Source organism: Dipodomys spectabilis, unplaced genomic scaffold (genome assembly GCF_019054845.1).
Source record: "Dipodomys spectabilis isolate Male_0828 unplaced genomic scaffold, ASM1905484v1 ptg000069l, whole genome shotgun sequence".
NCBI lineage: Eukaryota > Metazoa > Chordata > Mammalia > Rodentia > Heteromyidae > Dipodomys > Dipodomys spectabilis.
This window is the reverse complement of record NW_024870746.1, coordinates 9532030-9545536: the sequence shown is the minus strand read 5'-3', so window position 1 is coordinate 9545536 and position 13507 is coordinate 9532030.

Here is a 13507-nt window from a genome sequence, read left to right as displayed (position 1 = left end):
GACGGCCAAAAAAAGAAAAAGAAAAGAAAAGGAAGAAAGGAAGGAAGGAAGGAAAAGACACCAACTTCTCCCTACAAATCTCTCCACCACAGCTGTTTCCTAGTCAAGTCACTCTGACATTTGACAGGTGAAGATGGGAGCTTACCTGGCTAGGGAGCTGGGATACTTTTTCTTTCTTTCTTTTTGTTTTTTGTCTGTAGTTCATGGGGCTTGAACTCTGGGCCTGGGCACTGTCCCTCAGCTCTTCAGCTCAAGGCTAGCGCTCTACCACTTGAGCTACAGCGCTACTCCCTGTTTTCTGAGTGTTTATTGGAAATAAGAGTTTCACAGACTTTCCTGCCGGGGCTGGCTTTGAACTGTGATCCTCAGATCTCAGCCTCCTGAGTAGCTAGGATTACAGACATGAGCCACCAGCACCCAGCTCTTCCTTTCTTAAGTGGAGCTTTAAGTTGCCACTGTGTATATGTTCATAATAACAAAGGCTCCTCTGTCTTTTGAAACTAAGAGCGTTACTTCTATGTAAATTCTTAAAAAACAAAACACAGTTCATTGGAATAAAAATAAAAGTTTTAAGGCCTAATTCAAATTTTAATCAATCCAATAAGTATTAAACATTTAATTCCAGCATAATCTCTTGCAAAATTCATGGTGGGTTTTATCCTAGTTTTGAAAATAACCATTTAGGCTGGGAAGGTGGCTCAGTGGTAGAGTGCTTGCCTTGCATGCATGAGGCCCTGGGTTCGATTCTTCAGCACCACATAAGCAGAAAAAGCAGGAGTGATACTGTGGCTCAAGAGTTAAAGTCCTAGCCTTGAGCTGAAGAGCTGAGGGACAGCGCCCAGGCCGAGTTCAGGCCCTACGACCGACAAAAAAAAAAAAAAAGAAAGAAAATAACCGTTTATTTGAATTAAAACAGGATTTGCATTTACTAAGTAGTCAAAAAGCAGTATCAAAAGCAGGGCATGGTGGTATGCGTTTATAATCCCAGCACTCTTAAAACTAAGACAATCCAGGCACTAGTGACTCACAACTATAATCCTAGCCATTCAGAGTGCTGAGATCTGAGGATAACAGGTCAAAGCCAGACAAGGCAAGGAAGCCTGTGAAACTCTCCTCTCCGCTTAGCCACCATAAAAGAAAGGTGGGGGGGGGGGGGAGGGAAGCAGAAAGAAGAGCTGTGGTTCAACTGGTAGAGTGGTGGCTTTGAGCAAAAAAGTGAAGCAACAGTACACTGGCTATGAGTTCAAGGTCCAATAGGGCACAAAATTAATTAATTTTTTTTGGGGGGGGTTGGTCATGGGGCTTGAACTCTGGGCCTGGGCACTGTCCCTCAGCTCTTCAGCTCAAGGCCAGTGCTCTACCACTTGAGCTACAGCGCCACTTCTGGTTTTCTGGTGGTTTATTGGAGATAGGAGTCTCACGGTCTCTCCTGCCTGGGCTGGCTTTGAACCGCGATCCTCAGATCTCAGCCTCCTGAGTAGCTAGGATTACAGGCGTGAGCCACCAGCGTAGGGCACAAAATTAATTAATGAATCAGTCAATCAATTACATGCTGAGGTAGAAGCACAACCTGGTTATACTGTGAAACCCTGACACAAAAGGAAAAACCCTACAAAATACACACACACACACACACACACACACACACACACACACACAAAACCCATACCAAAATTCATTCTCATGAAGACTCTAGAGAAAGATGCTGGATACATTTTTGTTTTTCTTTTTCAGCTCTGGGACCAAACCGTCAGCCTTGAGCACACTGTGCAAGCATTCTACTCTTAGTCACATCTCTAGCCTGCTGGATACATTTTCTTGTGGAGGACGAGGGAACTTTGGTGGGAGTTAACTTGGAAAATGAAGAAAATGTTCCAAAGGGGGACAGAGATAAGAAAAAACTCTGAGCTGGTGAGCCTGGAGACCGAAGTCTGACTAGCAAAGTCCTGCGAGGCTGGTGGAGAACGGCCCCAGGGACATTATCTGGGAGCAGGGGAACCAAATTCAGGAAGGCCCACAACACTAAGGTGAGGAGTTCAAGTGATCCGGTAGGCGTAGGGCATCGTTTTAAGCCCTTTATAAGGTAGAAGTTGTGGAAATGTTTTATTTGTTTTGAAGCAAGAAGACAGAGAACTCCATTAGCAAGAAAACAAATGGAGAGCTCCAGGGAGGAGGGGCAGCCAGCTAGGATGACAGCTTTGGACATGGAAAGAAATGAGAAGGCTGAGAGCTATTCATTGGGCTGCCCTGGAAACGGAGGCAGATCTCACTACGTAACTTAGGCTTCCCTTGAACTCGCTATGTAACCCTGGCTGACCCTTAACTTTCAATCCTGCTTCCGCCTCCAGAGTGCTGGAATTACAAGGGTGCACCACCAGGCTCTGGTCCTTCCTTCCTTCATCTTTAGATATTATTATTATTTAGATGTTGTTATTATTATTGTAGTAGAGTTTAAACTCAGGGCCTGCACTAGTCTGGTGAGGCTCTCCCACTTGAGCCATACCCTCAGCCCTCTTTCTTTTATTTCTTAACTCTTTCTTACCTTTAATATATACATAGTCTGATAATGAAAAGAAAAAATTTCCAGCTAGACATTATAATCCCAGTACTCAGAAAGCTGAGGCAGAGGGATCATGAGTTCAAGGCCAGCCTGGGACACACATTGAGATTTTTTTGTCTCAGAAAAACAAACAAATTAGCAAACTGGGCACTGGTGGCTCATACTTGTATCCTATTCAAGAGACTGACATCTAAGCCAGGCGCTGATGGCTCATGCCTGTAACCCTAGCTACTCAGGAAGCTGAGATCTGAGGATCACCGTTCAAAGCTACCTAGGCAGGAAAGACCATAAGACTCTTATTAACCACTAGAAAACCAGAAGTGGTGCTGTAGCACAGGTGGCAGAATGCTAGCCTTGAGCTGAAGAGCTCAGGGACAGAGCCCAGGACCAGAGTTCAAGCCCCACAACTGACCAAAAAAAAAAAAAAAAAGCTAGCTAGGGCTGAAAAGTGGCTCAGTGGTAGGGTACTTGCCTTGAATGAATGAGGCCCTGGGTTCAATTCCTCAGCACCACCTAAGCAGAAAAAGCCAGAAGTGGTGCTGTGGCTCAAGTGGTAGAGTGCTAACCTTGAGCTGAAGAGCTGAGGGACAGCGCCCAGGCCTAGAATTCAGGCCCCATGATCGGCAAAAAAAAAAAGCTAGCTAGCTAGCTAGAGAGATAGGAATATTACTCAGGCATAAAGAAAAAAGAATGACATTTTCAGGAAGGTGGGTGAAATTGGAGATCATCTTCTTGAGTGAAATAAGCCAAATATCACATATTTGCGCATTTTCAGAGTCTAGATCTAAAGGATATACATAGATACATACTTGTATGTACATCCATATAGAAAGAAAACGAATGTAACTGAAGGACTGTTTGGGGAGATAAGAGATGGGGAGAAGGAAGGGGAATGATTGAGGATATTAAAATACATAGTGTCTCTGTATGAAGATGGCATAGGAAAATCCACTGACAGCTACTGAACAATAGGAGAGTGGGAAGGGGGATGGGAACAAGAATGCAACACACGAGGTTAAGCTGACTAAAGTATCATGTATGCACGTGCACATTACCATGGTGAAACCTCTTTGTACAACTAATATTCATTAAAAAAGAAAAAGAGAAAAAAGAATCGCAGGAAAGTAAAACAGGCTGTGATAGGGTAGGGGCAGCAGGTGCAAGTGGAAAAGGGAAGAGCCAATGGAGAGGGTAAATACAGTGGGATTTTTTTTTTGGGGGGGGGGAGTCCAGTCGTGGGGTCTGAACTCTGGGCCTGGGCGCTGTCCCTCAGCTCTTCAGCTCAAGGCTAGCGCTCTACCACTTGAGTCACAGCGCCACTTCCGGCTTTTTTCTTTTTGCGTATGTGGTGCTGAGGAATTGAACCCAGGGCCTCAGGCATGCAAGGCAAGCGCTCTACCACTGAGCCACCTTCCCAGCCCCTTTTTTATATGTTTGAAAATAAATGAAAATAGAATCTTGAAACCTGATGATAGTGTTTTTAAGAGGGGAGAATGAGGGAGAGAGAAGGAGGGGTACGTTGAATTATGAATGCTTATATGTGTAGAAATGTCACAGCGAACATTCTCCCTGTACAAGTAATACATGCTAATTTTGTTGTTGTTGTTGGTCGTGGGGCCTGAACTCTGGGTGGGCCTGGCCACTGTCTCTCAGCTCTTCACCTCCAGGCTAGCACTCTACCACTTGAGCCATGGCGCCACTTTTGGCTTTTTCTGCTTATGTGGTGCTAAGGAATCAAACCCAGGGCCTCCTGCATGCAAGGCAAGCACCCTACCACGGAGCCACCTTCTCAGCCCCAATACATGCTAATTGTTTATTTAGTTATTTATTTTTGTCGGTTGTGGGCTTGAACTCAGGGCCTGGTCACTGTCCCTGAGCTCTTCGTGCTCAAGGCTAGCATTCTGCCACTTGAGCCACGGTGCCACTTCTGCTTTTTGAGTGGTTAATTGGAGATAAGAGTTTCCACAGGGGCCGGGCGCTGGTGGCTCACGCCTGTAATCCTAGCTACTCAGGAGGCTGAGATCTGAGGATCGCGGTTCAAAGCCAGCCCGGGTAGGAGAGACCGTGAGACTCCTATCTCCAATAAACCACCAGAAAACCGGAAGTGGCGCTGTGGCTCAAGTGGTAGAGCGCTAGCCTTGAGCTGAAGAGCTAAGGGACAGCGCCCAGGCCCAGAGTTCAAGCCCCACGACCGACAAAAAAAAAAAAAAAGAGTTTCCACAGTGACTTGTCTGCCTGGGCTAGCTTCAAACCATGATCCTCAGATCTCAGCCTCCTGAGTAGCTAGGATTATAGGCATGAGCCACAGCATCAGGCATATATATGCTAATTTCTTTTAAATCTTAAAAAACAAAAGACTGAGGGAGTAGCTTTAGTGGTAGAGTAGGAAGGCATGAGTTCAATCCTCTACACCCCTAAATTCCACACTTTCTCTTGAACTCTGGACCTTGACTCCGTCCTTCAGCTCTTCAGGTTTATTGGAGATAAGTCTCACAGGCTTTCCTGCCCAGGCTGGCTTTGTTTGACCCGTGATGCTCAGATCTCATCTTCCCGAGTAGCTAGGACTATAGGCGTGAGCCACCAGCACCCGGCTTAGAGTATCTTTTCTATCCGATGGCTACATCCATCTTCAGGATTTCCACTTGGCCATCTCATTTTGCCCCCACCGTCCATGGAAATTGCTTCATCAAGGCCACCAAAGACCTCCTGGTCATATTCAATGAACAGCTCTTCAGTCTTTTTCCTTTTGCCCTCTTTGTGGCATTTGACTCTGTTGACCTTTCCTTCCTTGAAATTTTCTCCTCTTTTGCCTCCTGGGGTTCTTTTTTCTCTTGACTGAGATGAGGGGCTTAATACATATATATTTCTCAAGCAAATGAATGGTATCCCTTCTAATAATGTGGTCTTTCTCAACTTTCTCTGACCTCTTCTTAAATGTTGGTGATCCCTGGGGTCACACTTAGCCACCCCCTGACTGTGGACATTCTCATTGGTTAAAACAATCCACACCAAGTTAAAATAATGACGTGCTTCTTTCTCTCCACTAAATCTAAGTCTTCAGGTCTTTCTCCTGAGCTCCAGACTCATTGCTGATTGGATACTTTGATTTGGATTTTTTTTCTGTGTATTTACCACTTAGTGTGAAGATAGGAAGCTTGCCTTTTATCTTTCTATCCCTAGCACTTTGTCATAATCTCTGGCATGCAGCAAGAAAAAGAAGAAATAAATGCACCAAAGATTAAAGAGGGACAAAAGATGAAAAGCTGTGAACTATCTCCAGCTGCAAGTCGTTTGACTGTTTAAAGTCACATTGAACTTTCTCTTCCTGAACTGACAAAAGAAACTGATCTTTAAAATGGTGAACCCTGGAAAATGAACTGTGTAACTTGTGAACAGGGACAGGAGGGAGAAACTTTAGGAAAGCAAAGGGAGGGGTGATATTATCCAAATCATCAATGTACTCATTATCTGACCTACAGAGTGACACATCTTTTGGGGGGGGGGGGATCATGTAGCTTGAACTCAGGGCCTGGGTACTATCCCTGAGCTCTTTTACTCAAGGCTAGTGTTCTACCACTTTGAACCACAGCACCACTTCAGATTTCCTGGCAGTTAATTGGCAATAAGAGTCTCATGGACTTTCCTGCCTGGGCTGGCTTCAATCTGCAATCCTCAAATCTCAGCCTCCTGAATAGCGAGGATTATAGGCATGAGCCACCAGTGCCCAGCTGTATGACACCTTAATAAAATTTAAAAAATGGTGATGCTCAACTAGAACTGGGGTGTAGCCAGTGGTAGAAAGCATGTTAGGCGGGGCACCAGTGGCTCACGCCTGTAATCATAGTTACTTAGGAGGCTAAGATCTGAGGATTATGGTTCAAAGCAAGCCTGATCAGAAAAGTCCATGAAATTCTTTTTTTTTTTTTTTGTCAGTTGTGGGGTCTGAACTCTGGGCCTGGGCGCTGTCCCTTAGCTCTTCAGCTCAAGGCTAGCATTGTACTACTTGAGCCACAGCGCCACTTCCAGCTTTTTTTTTTTTTCTGCTTATGTGGTGCTGAGGAGTCGAACCCAGGGCCTCATGCATGCAAGGCAAGCGCTCTACCACTGAGCCACCTTCCCAGCCCCCCAGTCTAGCTTTGAACTGAGATGCTCAGATCTCAGTCTCCTGAGTAGTTAGGATTACAGGCATGAGCCACCAGAGCCTGGCTGATGAAATTCTTATCTTGAGTAAAATACTCAGAAAAAGCCAGAAATAGCGCTGTGGCTCAAGTGGAACACTAGCCTTGAGCAAAGGAAGCTTAGGGACAGTGTGTAGGCCCAGAGTTCAAGCCCCAAAACCAGTAAAAACGCAAGCAAACAAGCATATTAGCGTATGAAGTATTGTATTCAATCTCCTGCCCAAACAGGAACCTCAGCTGAGCCAAATTTGGGACTTTTCCATTCTAAGTGCTTTTATTCTGCTTTTTTTTTCTGTGTGATACTGGGTTGAGTTAGAGCTTCGCGCTTGGGAAGCAGCTGTTCTATGTCTTAATGCTTCAGTTATTTTTCAGGTAGAGTCTCACATTCTTGTCCATGAGAGTCTGACCTCAATCCTCCTACTTAAGCTTCCTAAGAAGCAAAAAATAGCAGGCGTAACCACCATGCTTTTCCATTGAGATGAGTCCTCCCTAACTTTTTACCTGTGCTGGACTCAAACCTCCATATTTCCAATCTCTGCCTCTCAAGTAGCTACGATTACAAGTATGAACCACACTGTAACTGGCAGCAGCTTCCTCCTCCTCGGCTTCCTTCCTTCCTTCCTTTTTCTCCTTCTTCTTCTTCTAATACTTGAGATTGAGCCCAGAACCTCATGCATGCTGGGCAAGTGCTCTACCACTGTGCTATACCCATAACTTTTATTCTGTTTCAAATAGAGATTATTAAGGGCTGGTAGCATGGCTCAGATGGTAGACAGCCTGCCTAGCAAGCACGTGGCCCCAAGTTCAAACCTCAGTTTTACCATATATAAATAAATATAATATAATATAATCAAATAGAGATGATTCAAAAAGGTATTACTGGCTTCCTGTGGTTAACTAGTAAAAAGGGTACAATCTGGAGATATTAAGACTTAGATTAACTTCTAGTTAATAGCTTTGGACAAACCAGTTATATTCAATGGATGTTGTGCCTAACTGCCTACTTCATGGAGATTGTGAAATGTCTCATAAACTCAGAGTGGTGCATACATTTAAGATGCCATCATTGAACCAGATTTTTGTTTGTTTTGTTTTTGTTTTGGGCAGTACTGGGGCTTGAACTCAGGGCCTGTGCTGGCTAGACAGGCACTCTACCACTGGAGCCAGGCTCCCAGCCCTTGAATCAGGTTTTGTTTATTCAGAGTAGCATTTAAAATCATCCAGATGACAGCAAGTACCCCAAAGCCTAGAATTTATGTAGAGAATTCTGATCACAGATGTTGCAATATCCAACTGTCTTCTTGTTTCCCTAGTTTTTGTGTGTGTTTCCTTCCTTCCTTCCTTCTTTCCTTCCTTCCTTTCTTTTTTTTCTTTCTTCCTTCCTTCCTTTCTTCCTTTCTTTTCCTTTCTTTCCTTCTTCTTCCCTTTCTTTCTTTCTTTCTTTCTTTTTTTCCCCCCAGTTCTAGGGCTTGAACTCAGGGCCTGGGCACTGTCCCTGAGCTTCATTTGCTCAAGGCTAGCACTCTACCACTTAAGCCACAGTACCACTTCTGACTTTTCTTTTTTCTTTTTTCTTCTTTCTTTCTTTTTTTTTTTTTGTCAATTGTGGGACTTGAACTCTGGGCTTGGGCGCTGTCCCTGCGCTCTTCAGCTCAAGGCAAGTGCTCTACCGCGTGAGCCACAGTGCCATTTCGGTTTTCTAGTGGTTTATTGGAGATAAGAGTCTCACAGACTTTCCTGCCAGGGCAGGCTTTGAACTGTGATCCTCAGATTTCAGCCTCTTGAATAGCTAGGATTACAGGTATGAGCCACCGGTGCCCGACTACTTCTGACTTTTTCTGTTTATGTGGTACTGAGGAATCTAACCAAAGGCTCGTGCATACTAGGCAAGCACTGTACCACTAAGCTACATTCCCAACCCCTCCCTAGTCTTCTCTTATTGTATTAATTTTATTATCACTGTTCTTCTAAAAGTTCCTCTTTTCTCTTTTAATTTGCTAATTATATGTGATAAGTTCAGAGATTGTTATAAGGAAGTATAGATTAAGAGAAAATAAAAGAAAGCCTTATTCCTATGTAAATTTAAATGGACATTCTACCACTACAGAGACTGTCCCCTGCTGGTAGCAGTCATAGGCTTGAACTCAAGGTCTGGGCACTGTCTCTGAGCTTCTTTTGCTCAAGGCTAGCACTCTACCACTTTTAGCCACAGTGCCACGTCCAGTTTTCTAGTGATTAATTGGAGGTAAGAGTTTCATGGACTTTTCTGCCCTGGCTGGCTTTAAACTGTGATTCTCAGATCTCAGGTAGGATTACAGGTTTGAACCACCAGCACGTGGCTTTCTTTCGTGTGTGTGTGTGTGTGTGTGTGTGTGTGTGTGTGTGTGTGTGTGTGTGTGTGTATTATGTGTGTGCACATGCGCACACAGGCAAGGCTACTTTGTCTTGAATTCAGGGCCTGGGAGTCTGACCTTTAGCTTTTTTGCTCAAGGTCAGTGCTCTACACTTTGAGTCATAGCTCCACTTCTGGCTTTTTGGTCATTACTAGAGAGAAGAGCTCACTTCTGCTTGGGCTGGCTTCAAATCTTGATCCTCAGATCTCAGCCTCTGGAGTAGCTAGGATTACAGGCGTGAGCCACCGGAGCCCAGCTTCTCCCTTACCTCTTTTTTTTTTTTGGTTGGTCATGGGGCTTGAACTCTGGGCCTGGGCGCTGTCCCTCAGCTCTTCAGCTCAAGACTAGCACTCTACCATTTGAGCCATAGCACCACTTCCAGTTTGCTGGTGGTTAACTGGAGATAAGAGTCTCACGGACATTCCTGCCTGGGCTGGCTTTGAACCATGATCCTCAGATCTCAGCTTCCTGAGTAGCTAGGATTCTAGGTGTGAGCCAGCAGCACCAGCCTCCCTTCCCTCTTGAAACCTGGACATGTTCTTTTTTTGGGGGGGGTCCGGTTGTGGGGCCTGAACTCTGGGCCTAGGCGCTGTCCCTCAGCTCTTCAGCTCAAGGCTAGCACTCTGCCACTTGAGGCTTAGCACCACTTCTGGCTTTTTTTTTTTTTTTTTTGCTTATGTGGTGCTGGGGAATCGAACCCAGGGCCTCATGCATGCAAGGCAAGCGCTCTACCACTGAGCCACCTTCCCAGCCAAGCCTGGACATGTTTTGAAATTATTCTTTCAGCAAGTATTTACTGTGCACAATAAAACTTGGTCTCTGTCTTCAAGGGGTTTACAGTCTAATGGGAAGTCTAGTCTAGGGCAATTAGCAAAGCAAAGAAGTGTAAGTCACAAGCCCCACCACATCATGTGTTTTTATTTTTCTTCTTATCTTCCAACTAGGTAATGTGTTTCTCATAAAGATGACTTACTTCTGTGATTTTGGTGGTGTCACCAAGTGTTTTGTCCCCAGAGTATAATGTGCTCAGTGTATTGATAGGGCATACAGAAGCAGAAACTGTTGTGCCATGCTGATGATGTATGACTTCATAAACTTGCCAGGTAATTTATCAGGAAAAGAAAAGAGAGGGGCTGGGAAGGTGGCTCAGGGGTAGAGTGATTGCCTCACATGCATGAGGCCCTGGGTTCGATTCCTCAGCACCACATAAGCAGAAAAAACTAGAAGTGGTGCTATGGCTCAAGTGGCAGAGCACTAGCCTTGAGCTGAAGAGCTGAGGAACAGCGCCCAGGCCCAGAGTTTAAGCCCCACGACCGACAAACAAAAACAAAAACAAAACAAAAAAAAAAAAAACCCGACAAACGTGCTTGAGAATCATATAAAATTCTCATTCTGCCCTGTGCTAGCTCATTAACCTCTTTAAGATTTCATTTTTTTTTTCCATCAGCAGAAAAGGACTTAGTGACATTTAATTCACAAAGTACCATGAGGATTAAATAGGCTATTTTGGTAACATCTAACAAACTACACAAATGCTCGTCCCTTTCCTCACCTCTCCCTTCCTTCTTCTGAACATTTAGTTCATTGTTTTTTATTTTTAGTTTTGAGACACAGTCTTGCTATGTAGCCCAGGCTGGCTTCAAATTCACAATCTTCCTGTATCAGCCTCCTAAGAGTTGGGATTATAGGCATGTACCACTATCCAGTGTCATTCTTTTCCATCTGCCCCTACACCTTACTCCTTTCCATTTTCTTTTCTTCCTTTTTTTCTTTTGTGCCAGTTCTAGGGCTTGAACTCAGGGCTTCATGCTCTCACTTGGCTTTTTTACTTTACTACTTGAGCCATACCTCCATTTGTGCCTTTTTGCTGTTTAATTGGAGATAAGAGTTTCACAGACTTTCTTGCCTCGGCTGACTTTGAACCTCTTTCTTCAGATGTCAGCCTCCTGAATAGTAAGAACAGCAAGAGAATGGTTCTCCTTTGTATTTTCTTAGCCTATCTCTCCACTGGTGCTTTTCTTAGCCAATGACAAGTATACTAAACCAAAAGCTAAAAATAGTCTCCCTCTCAATCCAGTTCTCCATTCCCTTAAGCTTTCTATTTCTCTTCATTCCTTGTCACTAAACTCTTTCAAAGAGTTGTCAACCAGCTAGGAAGAGTGGCACTTGACTATAATCTCAGTACTGAGAGACTAAGGCAAAGGGATCTTGAGTTTGAGGTCATCAAAGGACTACATAATGAGATCCTATCTCTTAATTTAAAGAGTTGTCAACTGTTCACAATCCAAGTTGTAACAAGGACTTTCAGCTCCACTCAGGGTGATAAAGAGGCGAGAATACATGTACAAAGTCTTCAAAGTGGAGAACAAATGCGTTCAGATCAGAAGCACGCTGACTACTTTTACTTCTAAATTTCTGTACATTCTTTAACCAATTTTTTTTTAATACTTTCCCTTCTAGAATCACCCTATCCTAAACATGGTCTTACTATGCAGCCCAGGTTGACCTAGAACTTGAGATCTTCCCTCCTCAGCCTCCCAAATACTGGGATTTCAGCCATGTTCCACTATCCTCTGACTCTAAAATTTCTTTCTCTTTTTTTCTTTGGTGCCAGGCTTGAGGCTAAACTCAGGGCCTGGGTGCTGTTCCTAAGCTTCTTTTGCTAAAGACTAGTGCTTTACCACTTGTGCTACAGCTCCACTTCAGGCTGTGTGTGTGTGTGTGTGTGTGTGTGTGTATGTGTGTATGTGTGGTCAAGGGGCTTGAATTCAGCCAGGGTGCTGCCCCTCAGCTCTTCAGCTCAAGGCAAGCGCTCTACCATTTGAGCCACAGCGCCACTTCGTTTTCTGGTGGTTTATTGGAGATAAGAGCCTCACGGACTTTCTTGCCTGGGTTGGCTTTGAACCACAATCCTTAGATCTCAGTCTCCCGAGTAGCTAGGATTACAGGTGTGAGCTACCATCGTCTGGTTTCAAGCTTTTTTAAAGTAGTTTATTGGAGATGAAGCTCAGGTCTGGGCACTAGTGGTTCATGCCTATAATCGTAACTATTCAAGAGGCTGAAATGTCTGAGGGTCATGGTTCAAAGACAATCCAGATAGGAAAGTCCATGAAACTCTTCTTTCCAATTAACTACCAAACAGGGGCTGGGAAGGTGGCTCAGTGGTAGAGTGCTTGCCTTGCATGCATGAGGCCCTGGGTTCGATTCCTCGGTACCATATAAGCAAAAAGAAAAAAGCCAGAAGTGGCGCTGTGGCTCAAGACCTAGAGCACTAGCCTTGAGCTGAAGAGCTGAGGGACAGCGCCCAGGCCGAGTTCAGGCCCCACAACCTGACCCCCCCCCAAAAAAAAAAACAAACCAAACCAATTAACCACCAAAAAGCTGGAAGTAGAGGTGTGGTTCAAGGGGCAGAACATGAACCTTTAGCAAAAAAGCTCAGTGACAGCTCCCAGGCCCTGAGTTCAAGCTCCAGGATTGGAGCACATGTGTACATGTGTCCACATATACCTCACAGACTTTCCTGCCAGGCTGGCTTTGAACTGAGATCCTCAGATCTCAGCCTCCTGAGAAGCTAGGATTACAGGCATGAGCCATCGGTACATGGTAAACCCGAGCTCTTTTGCCACAACTGAAACACTTGAACTTAGGGCCTTGAACTCTTGCTCTGTTTTTTTTTTTTTTGTCGGTTGTGGGGCTTGAACTCTGGGCCTGGGCGCTGTCCCTCAGCTCTTCAACTCAAGGCAAACACTCTACCACTTGAGCCACAGCACCACTTCTGGTTTTCTGGAAGCTTATTGGAGATAAGAATCTCATGGCCTTTCCTCCCCAAATTGGCTTTGAACCGAGATCTTCAGATCTCAGCCTCCTGAGTAGCTAGGATTACAGGCATAAGCCACCAGTGCCTGGTTATTACTCTGCCTTTTTTATTTATGGCTAGTGCTCTGCCAGTTGAGCCATGTCTCCATTTCTAGCTTTTTGCTGGTTAACTGGAGATAGGAATCTCTTGAGACTTGTCTACTCTTGGATTTTTTTTTTTTTTTTTTTTTGTGGTCGTGGGGCTTGAACTCTGGGCCTGGGCACTGTCCCTCAGCTCTTCAGCTCAAGGCGAGCGCTCTACCACTTGAGCTACAGCGCCACTTCCGGTTTTCTGGTGGTTTATTGGAGATAGGAGTCTCACGGTCTCTCCTGCCCGGCCTGGCTTTGAACCGTGATCCTCAGATCTCAGCCTCCTGAGTAGCTAGGATTACAGGCGTGAGCCACACCAGCACCTTGCTTAAGCATAAACGCTTTAAAGCCTGTCATATCCTGGACTTTTTTCCTTCTTCAGTTCTCAGACAACCTATGCCTCCAGACATACAAAACAAGTCATCGCTTCT